This window comes from Rattus norvegicus, chromosome X, assembly GCF_021556685.1.
Source record: "Rattus norvegicus strain SHRSP/BbbUtx chromosome X, alternate assembly SHRSP_T2T, whole genome shotgun sequence".
Lineage (NCBI taxonomy): Eukaryota > Metazoa > Chordata > Mammalia > Rodentia > Muridae > Rattus > Rattus norvegicus.
Window position 1 is genome coordinate 95,426,216 of NC_141554.1, and position 15,066 is coordinate 95,441,281.

Sequence of the window (15,066 nt, forward strand, 5' to 3'; positions counted from 1 at the left end):
TTATCAATAGTTAGTCAATTTCATTATTAACTTGCCCCAGAGAGCCAGGTACACCTGTATGTGATCTTATGTATGTTATATGTAGTGGATAACTCATATTTCTAAGCATTTGTTGTAGCTGAATAGTGACATTGAAAGACCACCCCCCCCCCATGAGTCTTAACTCAGAGCTGCAACAGGCTTGAACGAGCCCAGGCATGCCCAGATACCTAGGGCCGAGTCACCATTAAAACTAACAGACCATAAAAGGAAAGGAATACAGAACAGACTAGGAGTACAGGATCTGACTCACAGGCCACCTGGCAGGAAGGGATAAGCCCCTAGCCCCCAACATTCAGGACGTCCCAGCCCGCACGTACTCTCTTACCATGTTACAGCCTCATTTGAATATGATTCAAACCTGCCAATGTGTGTAGCTATACCTTATTACCTCATCATGTGAGATAACCAATCATATGTGAACATGTCTATATGCCTCGTTTAAATCCACCAATCCCCGTAACTATGCATCTGCTTCTGTACGCCTGCTTCTGCTTCCCCAAACCCTATAAAAGCCCCATGCTGGAGCTGCTGGGCGCACAAGTCCTCCGAAGAGACTGTGTGCCCGCAGGTACCTGTGTTTTCCAATAAACCCTCTTGCTGATTGCATCCCAGTGGCCTCAGCTTGGTCATTGGGCGCTTGGGGTCTCCTCCTGAGGGAAAGGTCCTCTCCGGAGGTCTTTCAACATCAATTTAGAATCATCTTTAATAAGTTTAGCAGTCTCTTTGTGTAACACAAGCCCTTCTGCATATTGAGTCAGTTAATAAGAGACTCTTGAATATATGATGACACCATGCATATTGCCTACAATTCAGATACTTGAACTGACGTACAAGGATTCTCAGCCACCTTACTTACATCTTCTGAGTTGTATCCTACTTTTCCTGATATATTGGCATCAGTGTAAAATGTAGGACCTCCAGATAATGGAATTCCTTTTATTATATGAGAGAATCTAATTAGTTATTTTATGAAATGAAATAGCTTGCATTTAGGATATCTGTTATTAATCTGTCCTGCCCCCGCCAGCAGGGACCCAGTTATTTGTGGGGGTCGAGGGGTACCCATACCTGTGGGAGAAAGGCGAGAAAGAGGAGCAAGACCAAGCAGTGTCCTTGTCAAGGTCTGTTTATTGGGAGGAATGTCCAGCATTTAAAGCTCTGAAGCAGGAATTGAAGCAGGAACTGAAGCTTAGGGCGGGGGGAAGTGCCCAAGGACATAAGGTGAATCATTAAACTGCAAGATATTCTCCTTAGACAAGGAGGAAATAGTCTTCCGGGGACGTGTTCTTTCTTTGAAAAGGTCAAGCCCTTCTCAGGAATCTGACTAATCCGGAGGTCTGGTTCTCAACACTGTCCCAAGAAATTACTGAATATTCTTTGCCAATGTTCATATGGTGCCCATAACGTGGCCATATCTGCATTAGGAAAAGGTACCAAAATTTCAGCTGGATCCATTCCAATTATTGTTGATGTTTCATTTTTCCATTTAATATCAATTCAGAGATCTTCTCAATGTAGTGTTTTAGCTTTTATTCTGTTTATGTGATAAAATATCTATTCTAAGATATAATCTTCCCTCTGCATGAGAACTCCTGTAGTTGAAAGCGTAGAAGGCAAGATGACTAAGATGCAAGTCATCTTGGGATCAATATGATCTAGACTTGTATCCTCCAATTTCTTTTCTACATGAGCTCGCTCCTTCTCTGCCTCTGGTGATAATTTTCTGTGGCTATATAAATCTTTATCACGTAATAAGGTTTGAAATAAATTGCTTAGCTCTTCAATGGCCAAGTCAATCACAGGCCACAACCAGTTAATAATTCACAATAGGTTTTGAAAATCATTTTGGGTCATTAATTTGTTTCTTCTGATTTGCACCTATTGTGCCCTAACCTTTTGCAGACCTATTCTATAACCTAGATAATTAATAGGTCCCGTCTTTTTATTTTTTGGAGATTGTATTTTACAATCTCCAGCAAGACTGTTTTTATTTGTTTGTTTTGTTTTACTTCATCAAATATTCTTCCTTTCCAGGATATTTATATCTGGATCAACCAACAGGATGTCATTTCCTGCAACTCCTCCTCCACCCCTTCTCTTCCTGTCTTGCCCAGAAAAACCTGCCTTCTCATTTTTTTGCCCAGAGATTGGCTATGTGTCATCTTTCCTAGCCAATTAGACAATTAAGGGAAAATTTTCTACATGTTTGTTTGTATTTAAGAGAGGGTGTTGTGTAATCCAAACTGGCCTCAAACAATCTAAGAAAGTTAATGTGGTTTTGGTCCTAATTCTTTCTCTTCCACCTCCCAAATTCTAGGTTAACAGACATTTATAACCATACCTGATTTAAGTTAGTAAGTTTTGATGAAGTTTGTTAAATAATTGTTAATTGATATATAGAACATGTAAAAGAATATAAAAGCTCAGACAAAATGCACAGGTTCACTAAGGTGTAGGTTTTCAAGTATTTTGCAACAATTTGAGAAAAATGAACTTCAAATTGCAGTTATATTTTTCTTTTAAAAATTGATTTTACTTTTTTTTTAGATCTATTTCTTTACTTACATTTCAAACGTTATTCCCCTTCCCGGTTTCCCGTCCATAAGCCCCCATTCCCTCCCCTCCACTTCCCCAATCCAGGTACTCTGCCTATACATCCCCCTTATTGCCCCCCACATATATATCAAAAATCAGAAAAGAGTATGCCATGAATGCATAAAATATGTGCAGATAGGATATCTTACCACTTACTATAATAGAATAAGTACAAATCCAGTTTTCAAAATTTATACATATTAACATATATAAACCTAGTGAGGGACTAGTTGTATTGGTATCTGAAACACTTAAATATAAAAGATGCAGAATTTTAAAAAATGATAAAATATAGCACAGAATTTATTGCACGTTTATAATAATAACATAGTTGATTCCAATTTCTATTTCTGTGAATGAACTAAAATGTGAAAACTATCTGCTAAAAATATGTCTCATATGACCCAAACTTTCTCTTTGTGTAGTTTGTCTCTGTAGGATAAAGTGTATCACAGTAAAAAAAAAAATGACTTCTCTGTTTTGCATAGTTTTCTCCATGTGTATTTAATATCTAATGCACAAGATGTGTTAATCAACTGGGTATAATTGGTGATATTGAGTATATAAACTGCAGTATAGGGAAGGCCCAATGCACAGTGACAGATGGGCAATAAAAATGTATTCAATGATATATGTTGTAGATTTTTCTTGTCTCACATTGTTTTGTTTGGGAATTCTTTTCTTACTGGATTATTCACTTGTATGTTTCTGGTCCTGTTTTTATGCTTCTTGTTTTTCCATGTCTTGATTATATATAGGTGCACATATTTCCTTTGCCTTTTCATGTTTGTTTTTCTTTTATTATTAGTCTGGGATATTTTATTGTTTTCTAAAAAGGAAAGAAGGCAGTGTAGAGTCACATAGGTGGGGAGAATCTGACAGGAATTAATACACAGACAATCACAATTAGAAAGCAGTATACAGTAGATCAATTTTCAACAAAAAGAAAATAAATTAGAAGTGAAATTTTGTATAGAGAATTGTTTAGAAAATGAAAGTATTGAAAGTATATGCCAGAAAGCTATGTAGTTCCACTTCCAAGGGTACCCTATTTACTATCCCACTGTTGGCACTGATACTTCAGCACATGGTAGGCACTACCATGGCAATTATGGGCAGTCAATAGAGAAGTAGAAGTGCCCTGCCATTACATCTACCTAACTCCTTAATATTGCCTATACTAGAGCTGACATTATTGACGGAAGTAATGGAGGGAAAGCCGATATGAAGAGCTGAGAAAATGACACACTGAATGATGCATACTGTTCAAAAATGAGTACATGAATTGGAATCGTAAGCATTCATATGAAAATGTGGACATGTTGTGATGCACCTGTAACCCACATGCTAGTAACAAAGTAGAGATAGGAAGAATTTGGTTTCTAGATGTACACGAAGATTACCTGTACATACAGTGGCAGACCCTGTTTCAAAAATCAGGGTGAACAGCAGTAGAGGAAATATTTCATATCTTGAAAATATAAATAACTCTAAATTACACACACACACACACACGCGCGCGCGCGCGTGTGTGTGTGTGTGTGTGTGTGTGTGTGTGTGTAGGGGGGAGCCTATTCTATCACAAAAAGTCTGATATGACTTATTAACATGATTCACAAGGGAAGATTATTTGTATTCCAGAATACTGTAAAAAGAGTTATACTAGAAGCTTCCTTTTCAGTTTAAAAGATAAAGAGACTATATTTTTTGAGGTTGTTGAAGAATAAGAGAGTAGAGGAAACAAGTATAGAATTCTAATTGGGCTCACTAAATATGCAGAATAATCAACCTACAGACATTTTCCTCCTCATAGAAGTACTTTATTACAAGAGCCAGAATTACTACCATACAAACACAATCAAACAAGTGAAGGCATTGAACAATAACATATAGGATCTAAACATGAAAATAGAAGAATTAAAGAAAACACAAAAGGAGACAAAAATGGAGATGAAAAACCTAAGAATAAAAGCAGGAGTCTCCGTTGGGGATTTAGCTCAGTGGTAGAGCGCTTGCCTAGCAAGTGCAAGGTCCTGGGTTCGGTCCCCAGCTCCGAAAAAAAGAAAAGAAAAAAAAAAAACAAAAAAAACAAAACAAAAAAACAAACAAACAAAAAAAAGCAGGAGTCTCAGATGCAAACATTACCATAAGAAAAGTTAAGAGAGGAATCTCACTGATCCTAGCCCACAGCACCCTGCTCCCAAACCCCATGGGAAAGAGAGCTCATCGCCCAGACAGGGATGCACTCCTGAGACTACAGGGCAGGAGAGACCAATAATACTGCCCACCTTTGCCCACATCCCTGGCCCAAGAGGAAACTGTACAGGGCCTCTGAGAACAGGAAGATAGGGGCACTCAAGCTGCAGGAGTTCTTGCAGAACTGCGATCAGATCTGAAGGGACCAGGTCAAAGAGTTCCCCGGATCCAAATCCCGTGAGAGGGAGAGCTAGACATTCAGAGGGGCAGACATGCCTGGGAAGCCAGAAGAGACTACTCTCTGCCCACATTTCTGACTCTAGAGGAAAACACCTAGTACCATCTGGGCCCCCTGTGCACAGGAACCCGGGAAAAGGAGGGGCATGCCCTTCTGGTTACTGCCCGCAAGGAGAGCTGAAACCTATCCCTGAGGAGTGACTTCAGGCCAGAGACCAGAGGTAAGACCAACTTTTCTTTTATATAGAAATCATCGACACAACAGTCAAAGATAATATAAAACGGAAAAAGGTACTGGTCCAAAACATACAGGAAATCCAGGACTCAATGAGAAGATCAAACCTAAGGATAATAGATATAGAAGAAAGTGGAGACTCCTAGCTCAAAGGACCAGTAAATATCTTCAACATAATCATAGAAGAAAACTTCCCTAACCCAAAGAAAGAGATGCCCATAAACGTACAAAAGCCTACAGAACTCCAAATAGATTGGACCAGAAAAGAAACAGCTCCTGTCACATAATAGTCAAAACATCAAATGCACAAAATAAAGAAAGAATATTAAAAGCAATAAGGGAAAAAGGTCAAGGAATATATAAAAGCAGACCTATCAGAATCACGCCGGACTTCTCACTAGAGACTATGAATTCGAGAAGATCCTGGACAGATGTCATACAAACACTAAGAGAACAAAAAATGCCAGCCCAGATTACTGTATCCTGCAAAACTCTCAATTAACATAGATGGAGAAACCAAGATATTCCATGACAAAACCAAATTTACACAATATCTTTCTACAATTCCAGCCCTACAAAGGATAATAAATGGCAAAGCCCAACATAAGGAGGCAAGTTACACCCTAGAAAAAGCAAGAAACTCATCGTCTTGGCAAAAAAAAAAAAAAAAAAAAAAAAAAAGAAGAAAAGCACACAAATATAATCTCACATCCAAATACGAATATAACAGGAAGCAACAATTACTATTCCTTAATATCTCTCAACATCAATGGACTCAACTCCCCCCAAAAAACATAGATTAACAAAATGGATATGCAATGAGGACCCTGCATTCTGCTGCCTACAGAAAACACACCTCAGAGACAATGAAAGACACTACCTCAGCATGAAAGGCTGGAAAACAACATCCCAAGCAAATGATCTGAAGAAGCAAGCTGGAGTAGCCATTCTAATATCTAATAAAATCAATTTTCAACTAAAAGTCATCAAAATAGATAAGGAAGGACACTTCATATTCCTCTAAGAAAATATCCACCAAGATGAACTCTCAATCCTAAATATCTATGCTCCAAATACAAGGGCACCTATATACATAAGAGAAACATTATTAAAGCTCAAAGCACACATTGCACCTTACAAAATAATAGTAGCAGATTTCAACATCCCACTCTCATCAATGGAAAGATCATGGAAACAGAAATTAAACAGAGACATAAACACACTAAAAGAAGTCATGAACCAAATGGACTTATCTGATATTTATAGAACATTCTATACTAAAACAAAAGGATATACCTTCTTCTCACCACCTCATGGTACTTTCTCCAAAATTGACCTTATAATTGGTCATAAAACAGGCCTCAATAGATACAGAAAGATAGAAATAATCCCATGAGACCTATCAGACCTCCATGGGCTAAAGCTGGCCTTCAACAACAATAAGGCAGGAACGCCCACATATACATGGAAGTTGAACAATGCTCTACTCAATGATAACCTGGTCAAGGAAGAAATAAGGAAATAAAGACTTCTTAGAATTTAATGAAAATGAAGGTACACTATACCCAAAATTATGGGACACAATGAAAGCTGTGCTAAGGGGAAAGCTCATAGCTCTGAGTGCCTGCAGAAAGAAACAGGAGAGAGCATATATCAGCAGCTTGACCGAACACCTAAATGCTCTAGAACAAAAGAAGCAAATAAACCAAGGAGGAGTAGAAGTCAGGCAATAATCAAACTCAGAGCTGAAATCAACCAAGTAGAAAGAAAAAAAAAAGGACTATACAAAGAATCAACAGAACCACAACACAAGGTGGTTCTTTGAGAAAATCAACAAGATAGATAAACCCTTAGCCAGACTAATGAGAGGACGCAGAGAGTATGTCCAAATTAAGAAAATGAGAAATGAATAGGGAGACATAACTATAGAAGCAGAGGAAATTAAAAAAAATCATCAGATCCTATTACAAAAGCCTATATTCAACAAAACTTGAAAATCTGCAGGAAATGGACAATTTCCTAGATATATACAAGGTACTGAAGTTAAATCAGGAACAGATAAACCACTTAAACAACCCTATAACTCTTAAGGAAATAGAAGCAGTCATAAAAGTTTTCCCAACCAAAAAGAGCCCAGGTCCAGATGGGTTCAGTGCAGAATTCTATCAGAACTTCATAGAAGACCCCATACCAATACTATTCAAACTATTCCTCAAAATTGAAACTGATCGAGCGTTACGGAATTCCTTCTATGAAGCCACAATTATACTTATACCTAAACGACACAAAGACCCAACAAAGAAAGAGAACTTCAGACCAATTTCCCTTAAGAATATCGACGCAAAAATACACAAGAAAAATTCTGGCAAATCGAATCCAAGAGCACATCAAAACAATCATCCACCATGATCAAGTAGGCTTCATCCCAGGCATGCAGGGATGGTTTAATATACAGAAAGCCATCAATGTAATCCATATTATAAACAAATTGAACGATAAAAACCACATGACCATTTCATTAGATGCTGAGAAAGCATTTGACAAAATTCAATACCCTTTCATGATAAAAGTCCTGGAAAGAATAGGAATTCAAGGCCCATACCTAAACATAATAAAAGCCATATACAGCAAACCAGTAGCTTACACTAAACTAAGTGGAGAGAAACTTGAAGCAATCCTACTAAAATCAGGGAGTAGACAAGGCTGCCCACACTCTCCCTACTTATTCAATATAGTTCTTGAAATTCTAGCCAGAGCAATCAGATAACACAAGGAGATCAAAGTGATACAGATTGGAAAAAAGAAGTCAAAATATCACCATTTGCAGATGATATGATAGTATATTTAAGTGATCCCAAAAGTTCCACCAGGGAACTCCTAAACCTGATAAACGCCTTCAGCAAAGTGGCTGGGTGTTAAATTAACTCAAATAACTTGGTAGCCTTACTCTACACAAAAGAGAAACAAGCCGAGAAAGAAATTAGAGAAAGGACACCCTTCATAATAGTCCCAAATAATACAAAATACCTCAGTGTGACTTTAACCAAGCAAGTGAAAGATCTGTGTGATTAGAGCTTCAAGCCTTTGAAGAAAGAAATTGAGAAAGTTCTCAGAAGATGGAAAGATCACTCATGTTCATGGATTGAAAGGATTAATATAGTAAAAATTGTCATTTTACCAAAAGCGATCTACAGATTTGATGCAATCCCCATTAAAATACCAATCCAATTCTTCAGAGAGTTAGACCGAAAAATTTGCACATTCATCTGGAATAACAAAAAACCCAGGATAGCTAAAACTATCTTCAACAATAAAAGGACATCCAGGGGAATCACTATACCTGAACTCAAGCAGTATTACAGAGCAATAGTGATAAATCTGCATGGTATTGGTACCGAGACAAACAGAAAGACCAGTGGAATAGAATTGAAGACCCAGAAATGAGCCCACACACCTATGGTCACTTGATTTTTGACAAAGGTGCCAAAAGCATCCAATGGAAAAAAGATAGCCTTTTCAGCAAATGGTGCTGGTTCAACTAGAGGTCAGAATGTAGAAGAATTCAGATTGATCCATGTTTATCACCCTGTACAAAGTTTAAGTCCAAGTGGATCAATGATCTCCACATAAAACCAGATACACTCAAACTAGTAGAAGAAAAAGTGGTGAAGCATCTCGAACACATGGGTACTGGAGAAAACTTCCCTAACGAAACACCAATGGCTTATGCTCTAAGATCAAGAATCGATAAATGGGATCTAATAAAACTGCCTCCAACACATACACACTGGGGTAAATTTCTTGAATAGAACACCAATGGCTTATGCTTTTAGATCAATAACTATTCCCCTTAGCTGTGGAGTGTAACAATAGTAGAGAGTTCAGAAATCATTCCCATTCCCACACATCTGCCTGTTGTAATCAATGCTGCAGGTGATGATTACTGTGATCAGTTTTCTGCTGAGGGTGATGAAAACAAATCACCTGCTCTGCTATCAGCTTTTGACACTCAATGTAAATTCTGAGTGACTTCTGCCAGCTCATGTGGAGTCAGTTTAAAGCAAGGTGAATATGTGAATTTTGGAATAAAAACTATTGAGGAAATTAAATCAAAGAAAGTGAAGGGAAAATCCAAGAATCAAAGTGTAGGCTCCACAGGAGTTTCCAGTGTTTTACATCAGCCTCAGCCCAACCCAGGCATTAAGAAAGAGAATATTCAGACTGTTGTGAGGACTGTAACTCTATCAAGCAAACAAGAAGAGCCCTTGGTTAGACTAAGTCTAACTGAGAGACTGGGGAAACAAAAAACAAATTCAGTAGGTGGTGACAGTGATCCCCTATTAAAGCAAAGTGTTGCACAGAGGCTGGGGGAAAAAGTGGAAGCACCAGAAACTAACATTGATGAAGCACCAAAGAAAGAGACAGTTATTGAAGCTGGTGAGATCCACAGGAAGTCATGGGAAGAAATTCTTCTTGAAAGAGCCAGTCAGTAACCTGGTGAATTGCAACCTAAATGGAAGATTCAGGAGATGACGATTTTCCATCAAGAACAAAGAGTTCCTCTTCTGTACAGATCAAAACCTTCTCTGAGGTTCAGGCTGAAAAGAAACATTGGCAGCAGGAAATTGAAAGACAGAAATCCCCCCCCCAAAAAAAATAAAAACAAAAACAAAAACAATGATACAAGTTGTCTCATGCTAATGGAAGATACTGAAATGAAAAAGACAGTGAGTCTGTAGACTGTTGCTATTAGCAAAGGACAACCCGAAGAAGAACCTGCAGGCAGAGCCAGGCCTATGCAGGAAGTGCATATTAAGACACTAGAGGAAATTAAGCTGGAAAGGGCCCTGAGGGTGCAGCAAAGCTCTAAGAGGAGTGGCAACCACTTCAAACAGAGGGTGCCCCAGGGGCAAAGAGGTTGCTCTGCATCACCAAAAGAGCAGGTGCAAGAGAAGAGAAAATACTTGGAACTTGAAGACAGTGGTGACACTCTTATTCATCCCGCTCTGAGAAGGAGTGTGTGACGTCTCATTAATGAGACTTCAGATGATACCATGAGTGATTCTACAAAACTTCCAGTTGACAGATGTGACATGTTCAAAGTAAAACACACACAGAGACAACAAGATAGAGGTGTATCACGAAAAGAAAAGCCAGCCTTGTCATCTATGAGGGAAGATGAGGCTTCTTACTATACCTGAGTGGTGGGGAAGCTGGTGTTCTCTGTTGTATCAGGCATCACTTAGCACCTGGTAAAATGGCTCCCCATGGAGTCATCCCAGAAAGGGGAGATAGTGACCTCTGGGATTGGAGATTCAATACTACATGTGAAGTGTGCAGCACAGACATTGGAAAAAAGGAGTAAAGCCAAACCCAAAGTAAATGTGAAGCCATCTGTGATCAAAGTTGTCTCTACCCCCAAATTGGCTCCCAAAAGCAAGGCTATGGAGATTCAGTCTGCTGTTATGGCAGCTAGGAAGCAGCGGCTCAGCTCCAGCAGTGTCCAGCAGGAAAGCCTCACCAAGAAAGCAGCTGTGGCTGTTGTTCCACTCCTCTTCAAGGACAATTCTGTCACCATGTCTGAGACAGAGAAACCAAAAGACAGTTCTGTGCTGTCTTCAGCCCAAGCTTCATCGGAATCCTTGCTCCCCGTCGGATCTGGCCCTTGCTCATCCCAGATGGCAACAAAACCTCACCAACTGAGCTCTTCCTCATAGGAAAAGCCTCCACTCTCTGTGGAAGATGATTTTGAGAAACTAATATGGGAAATTTAAGGATTTAGAAGCTGAAATCGACTTGGATTCTGGGAAAGATGAAGGTGACCTTCTGCTTGAGCTCTCAGAGATGATTTACAGCTGAAGGTGAAGGGGGATAATGAGGATACTTGAAAAAATAAAACTCACCAGAAACTGGACTTATTTTCATCTATTTACCTGAGACGATAATTTCGTTAAGTCTCAAATTCTACCCAAATCAAAAGTTCACCTATGAAATACCTGTGTGTGTCCTAGATTCCCTGGGGTCAGATCTTTTATATCCCTTGATAACCATTTTGTCCATTTTATGCCATTGTTCAGCATCCTTGAGAAGAAAGTTCTGTAGTCCTCTTCCCTCCACATGAGACTGAGCTCCAAATGAAACAGTGCATGAGAACTCAGTGGTCCTTGAGGTATTTGTCATTGTGGGCTAGCTTCCCCTTCTGTATTTATTTATGTATTGTCTTAATTTTATCAGAGTATAAAATGAAGACAGCTGCTAACCATTGTGGATCAAATGTCATGCTACAACTAAACAAAAGATTCACTCAGGCTATGTTAAATTGTATATCTTTTAAAAGATATTTGGAGATTCATCTAAGCTGTAAAGAGAAGGCTGCTGGGGAACTTGAGATATGGACATAACTCTGGACCTGGTCTTGTTGTGTTAACTGCTCCATACGTGTCTCAGGAGCAATAGCTAATTTATTGTTACTGTAATTTTTAAAGGCTTCAAAGTGCCTCTGGGGTCCCCTGAAAGTAAGTTTCTATTTGTGGGATTACATGTATTCTTTATAAGAGATGGTGACATGACTAGAAATTCTTTTTTTAGTTTGAAAAATTTCCCTTCAATACCTTTATCTTACTGGCATTGAATTATTACACAGACAGAAAATTGGTAATTTTTAAAAAATTTCTACCTCTCCCAGGAAACTCCTCTTCCTTGGTATTTATTTGATGTGCTTTAGTCATGGGAGGAGGGAGAAAACCTCAAGCTGCCAGTATTGATCAACAGACTATAGCAGTACATTGGACTGTACTGTCATAGGGACAGCAAGATGCTCTGTGGTGTATTGTACACCTCCAGTTTCTTCATTTTTGGATTGAATTTTCTTCTCTTAATCTTGGTCTTCATATCACCTCAAGGTTTGGACTTGTGAAAGAACAAGTCTGATGAGAAAAATAGTCTTGAAATGAGACACTGTACAGAATTGGTGGAAGGAAACAAAGGACTTGTTCATTGTGATATTTGCTGTAGGTGATCAGTTTGTTTCACATAGGGAAATCCTGCATCACCTGTCATGTTAACTCTTAAGGACCTGCTGTTGTAAGCAGCTTACCAAGAGTTGAAGTTCATCTTGCCTTGTTAGGAATATGGAAAAGGACAAAAGTCACAGGACTGCCAGTTCAGTTGGGAAGTTCTGGATGATTCTGGACATACAAAAATGATTTGCCGTTTCTGTATAGACACTTTTAGCAATCCACCTTCAGCATACTGAACGTTGTATGATAGTCCTTCTCCACAGCATAGGTGGAAGGTTCTGGTTTCACCACACATTTTATAAACACATTTCCTTTTTTGAATTGACCGATAGATTATAGTTCTCTTTTGTGTATAACCTCTATTCTTTGCTATGAAAAGTCTGTTCATATTTAGTGCCCTATATTAGGCATTGATTTGTGTTCAGCATTATTTGAACTATTTGTCATTAGTAAAAGAGAAATACTTATCTGTGTTTTAAATAAAACTGATATAGGAAATACTTAGTTCTTATCATTATAACTCAATAAAGCAAAATAAAATAAAATAAAGTTGGAAAGTTTTTGTAAGACAAAGGATTCTATCATTAGGACAAAATGGCAACCAACAGATTGGGAAGAGATCTTTACCAATCCTACATACAATAGAGAGATAATAGCCAATATATACAAAGAACTCAAGAAGTTAGACTCCAGAGATTCAAATAACCATGTTAAAAATGGGGTACAGAGCTACAGAAAGAATTCTCAGCTGAGGAATATTGAATGACTGAGAAGAACCTAAAGAAATGTTCAACATTTTAGTCATCAGGGAAATTCAAATCAAAACAACCCCGAGATTCCACTTCAGACCAGTCAGAATGGCTAAAACCAAAACTCAGGTGACAACAGATGCTGGTGAGGATGTGAATAAGGAGGAACTCTCCTCCATTGTTGGTGGGATGGCAAGCCGGTACAACTACTCTGGAAATCAGTATGGCGGTTCCTCAGAAAATTTGACATTGCACTAACTGAGGACCCAGCTATACCTCTCCTGGCCATATATCCAGATGTTTCTGCAAAATAGATAAAAGAAACATGCTCCACTATGTTCATAACATCCCTATTTATAATAGCCAGAAGCTAGAAAGAACCAAGATGTCATTCAGCAGCAGAGGAATGGATACAGAAAATATGTTCAATCTATACAATGGAGTACTACATAGCTGTTAAAAACAATGACTTCATGAAATTCATAGGCAAATGGATGGAACTAGAAAATACCATCTTCAGTGAGGTAACCAAATCTCTCTCTCTCTCTCTCTCTCTCTCTCTCTCTCTCTCTCTCTCTCTCTCACACACACACACACACACACACACACACACACATGGTATGCACTCACCGATAGCCCCAAAGCTCGAATTACCCAATGATACATTCTACAGACCACATGAAGCTCAAGAAGGATGAGCAAAGTGTGGATGCTTCAGTCCTTAGAAGTGGGAACAAAAGTATTCATGGGAGGAGATATGGAGACTAAGTTTGGAACAGAGAATAAAGGAATGGCCATTCAAAGCCTGCCCCATCTGTGGATCCAGCCCATATACATACAGCCATCAAACCCAGACTATATTGCTAATCCCAAAAAGTGCATTCTGTCAGGAGCCTGATATAGCTTTCTCCTGAGAGGCTCTGCCAGAACATTAAAACACAGAGGCAAATGTTCTCAGCCAACCATTGAACCGGAACAGGGTCCCCTTTGGAGGAGTTAGAGAAAGGATTGAAGGAGCTGAAGGAGTTTGTAACCCCATAAGAACAATAATGCCAACCAACCAGAGTTCCCAGGGACTAAACCATCATCCAAAGAGTACACATGGACAGAACCATGCCTCCAGCTGCATATGGAGCAGAGGATGGTCTTGCTGGGCACCAAAAGGAGGAAAATCTCTTGGTCCTGCCAAGGCTGGACTCCCCAAACAGTGGAGGGGAATATCAGGGTGGGTAGGTGGGAAGGGGTGTGTGGGTAGGGGTTGGTAGATGGATGGGGAAAAGGGATCACATTTGAAATGTAAAAAAGAAAGTTTAATGAAAAAAGAAAAGAAAATATCATCCTGAGTGAGGTAACCCAGACACAAAAGAATGCCCACAATAAACTCCACAGACCATAAGGTGCTTAGGAGGTAGGAAGGTCTGTGTGTGGATGCTTCATTCTTGCACAGAGGGGGAAAAAGGATCATCATAGGAGGTGGATTGTGAGAGGTACCTGGTAGGTAGAGAGGAGGGGAAGAGAAAATTGGGGACATGATTGGGTATTGGAGGGGATGGGAGAGAGTTACAGAGGGTCAGAAATTTGGATAAAAATATGTAGCAGTAGGGGATGAGGAACTGGAGGTAGCCACTGGAGTATCCAAGATGCCAGGGAAGTAAGAATCTTCCATGACCAAATGGGGATGACTTTAGATGAAATGCCCTGTGAAGGGGTGATAGAACCTGTAGAGACCACCTTGTAGATTAGCATGGCCCCCAGTCGAGGGATGGTGCCACCCACCCATCTCAAAAGTTTTTAACCCAGAAATGTTCTCATCCTAAGGAAAGATGGGGGGGAATGGAAGAGAAACAGAAGAAAGGACCATCAGGGAACTGCCCTTCTTGGGGATCCAATTCCTCTTCCGACACAAAACCCTGACTCTTGCTGTTGCCAAGAAGTATTTGCTGACAGGGACCTGGTGTGGCTATTCCCTGGGAGCTTCAGCCAGCAGCTGACC

The 15,066-nt window shown here is 39.3% G+C and overlaps 1 pseudogene; it reads left to right on the forward strand.

Moving 5' to 3' along the window:
- The window catches only part of Zc3h11a-ps1 (zinc finger CCCH-type containing 11A, pseudogene 1), a 105,389-nt pseudogene extending 94,225 nt beyond the window's left edge, over positions 1 to 11,164 (forward strand).
- Positions 11,165 to 15,066: the final 3,902 nt, after the last annotated feature.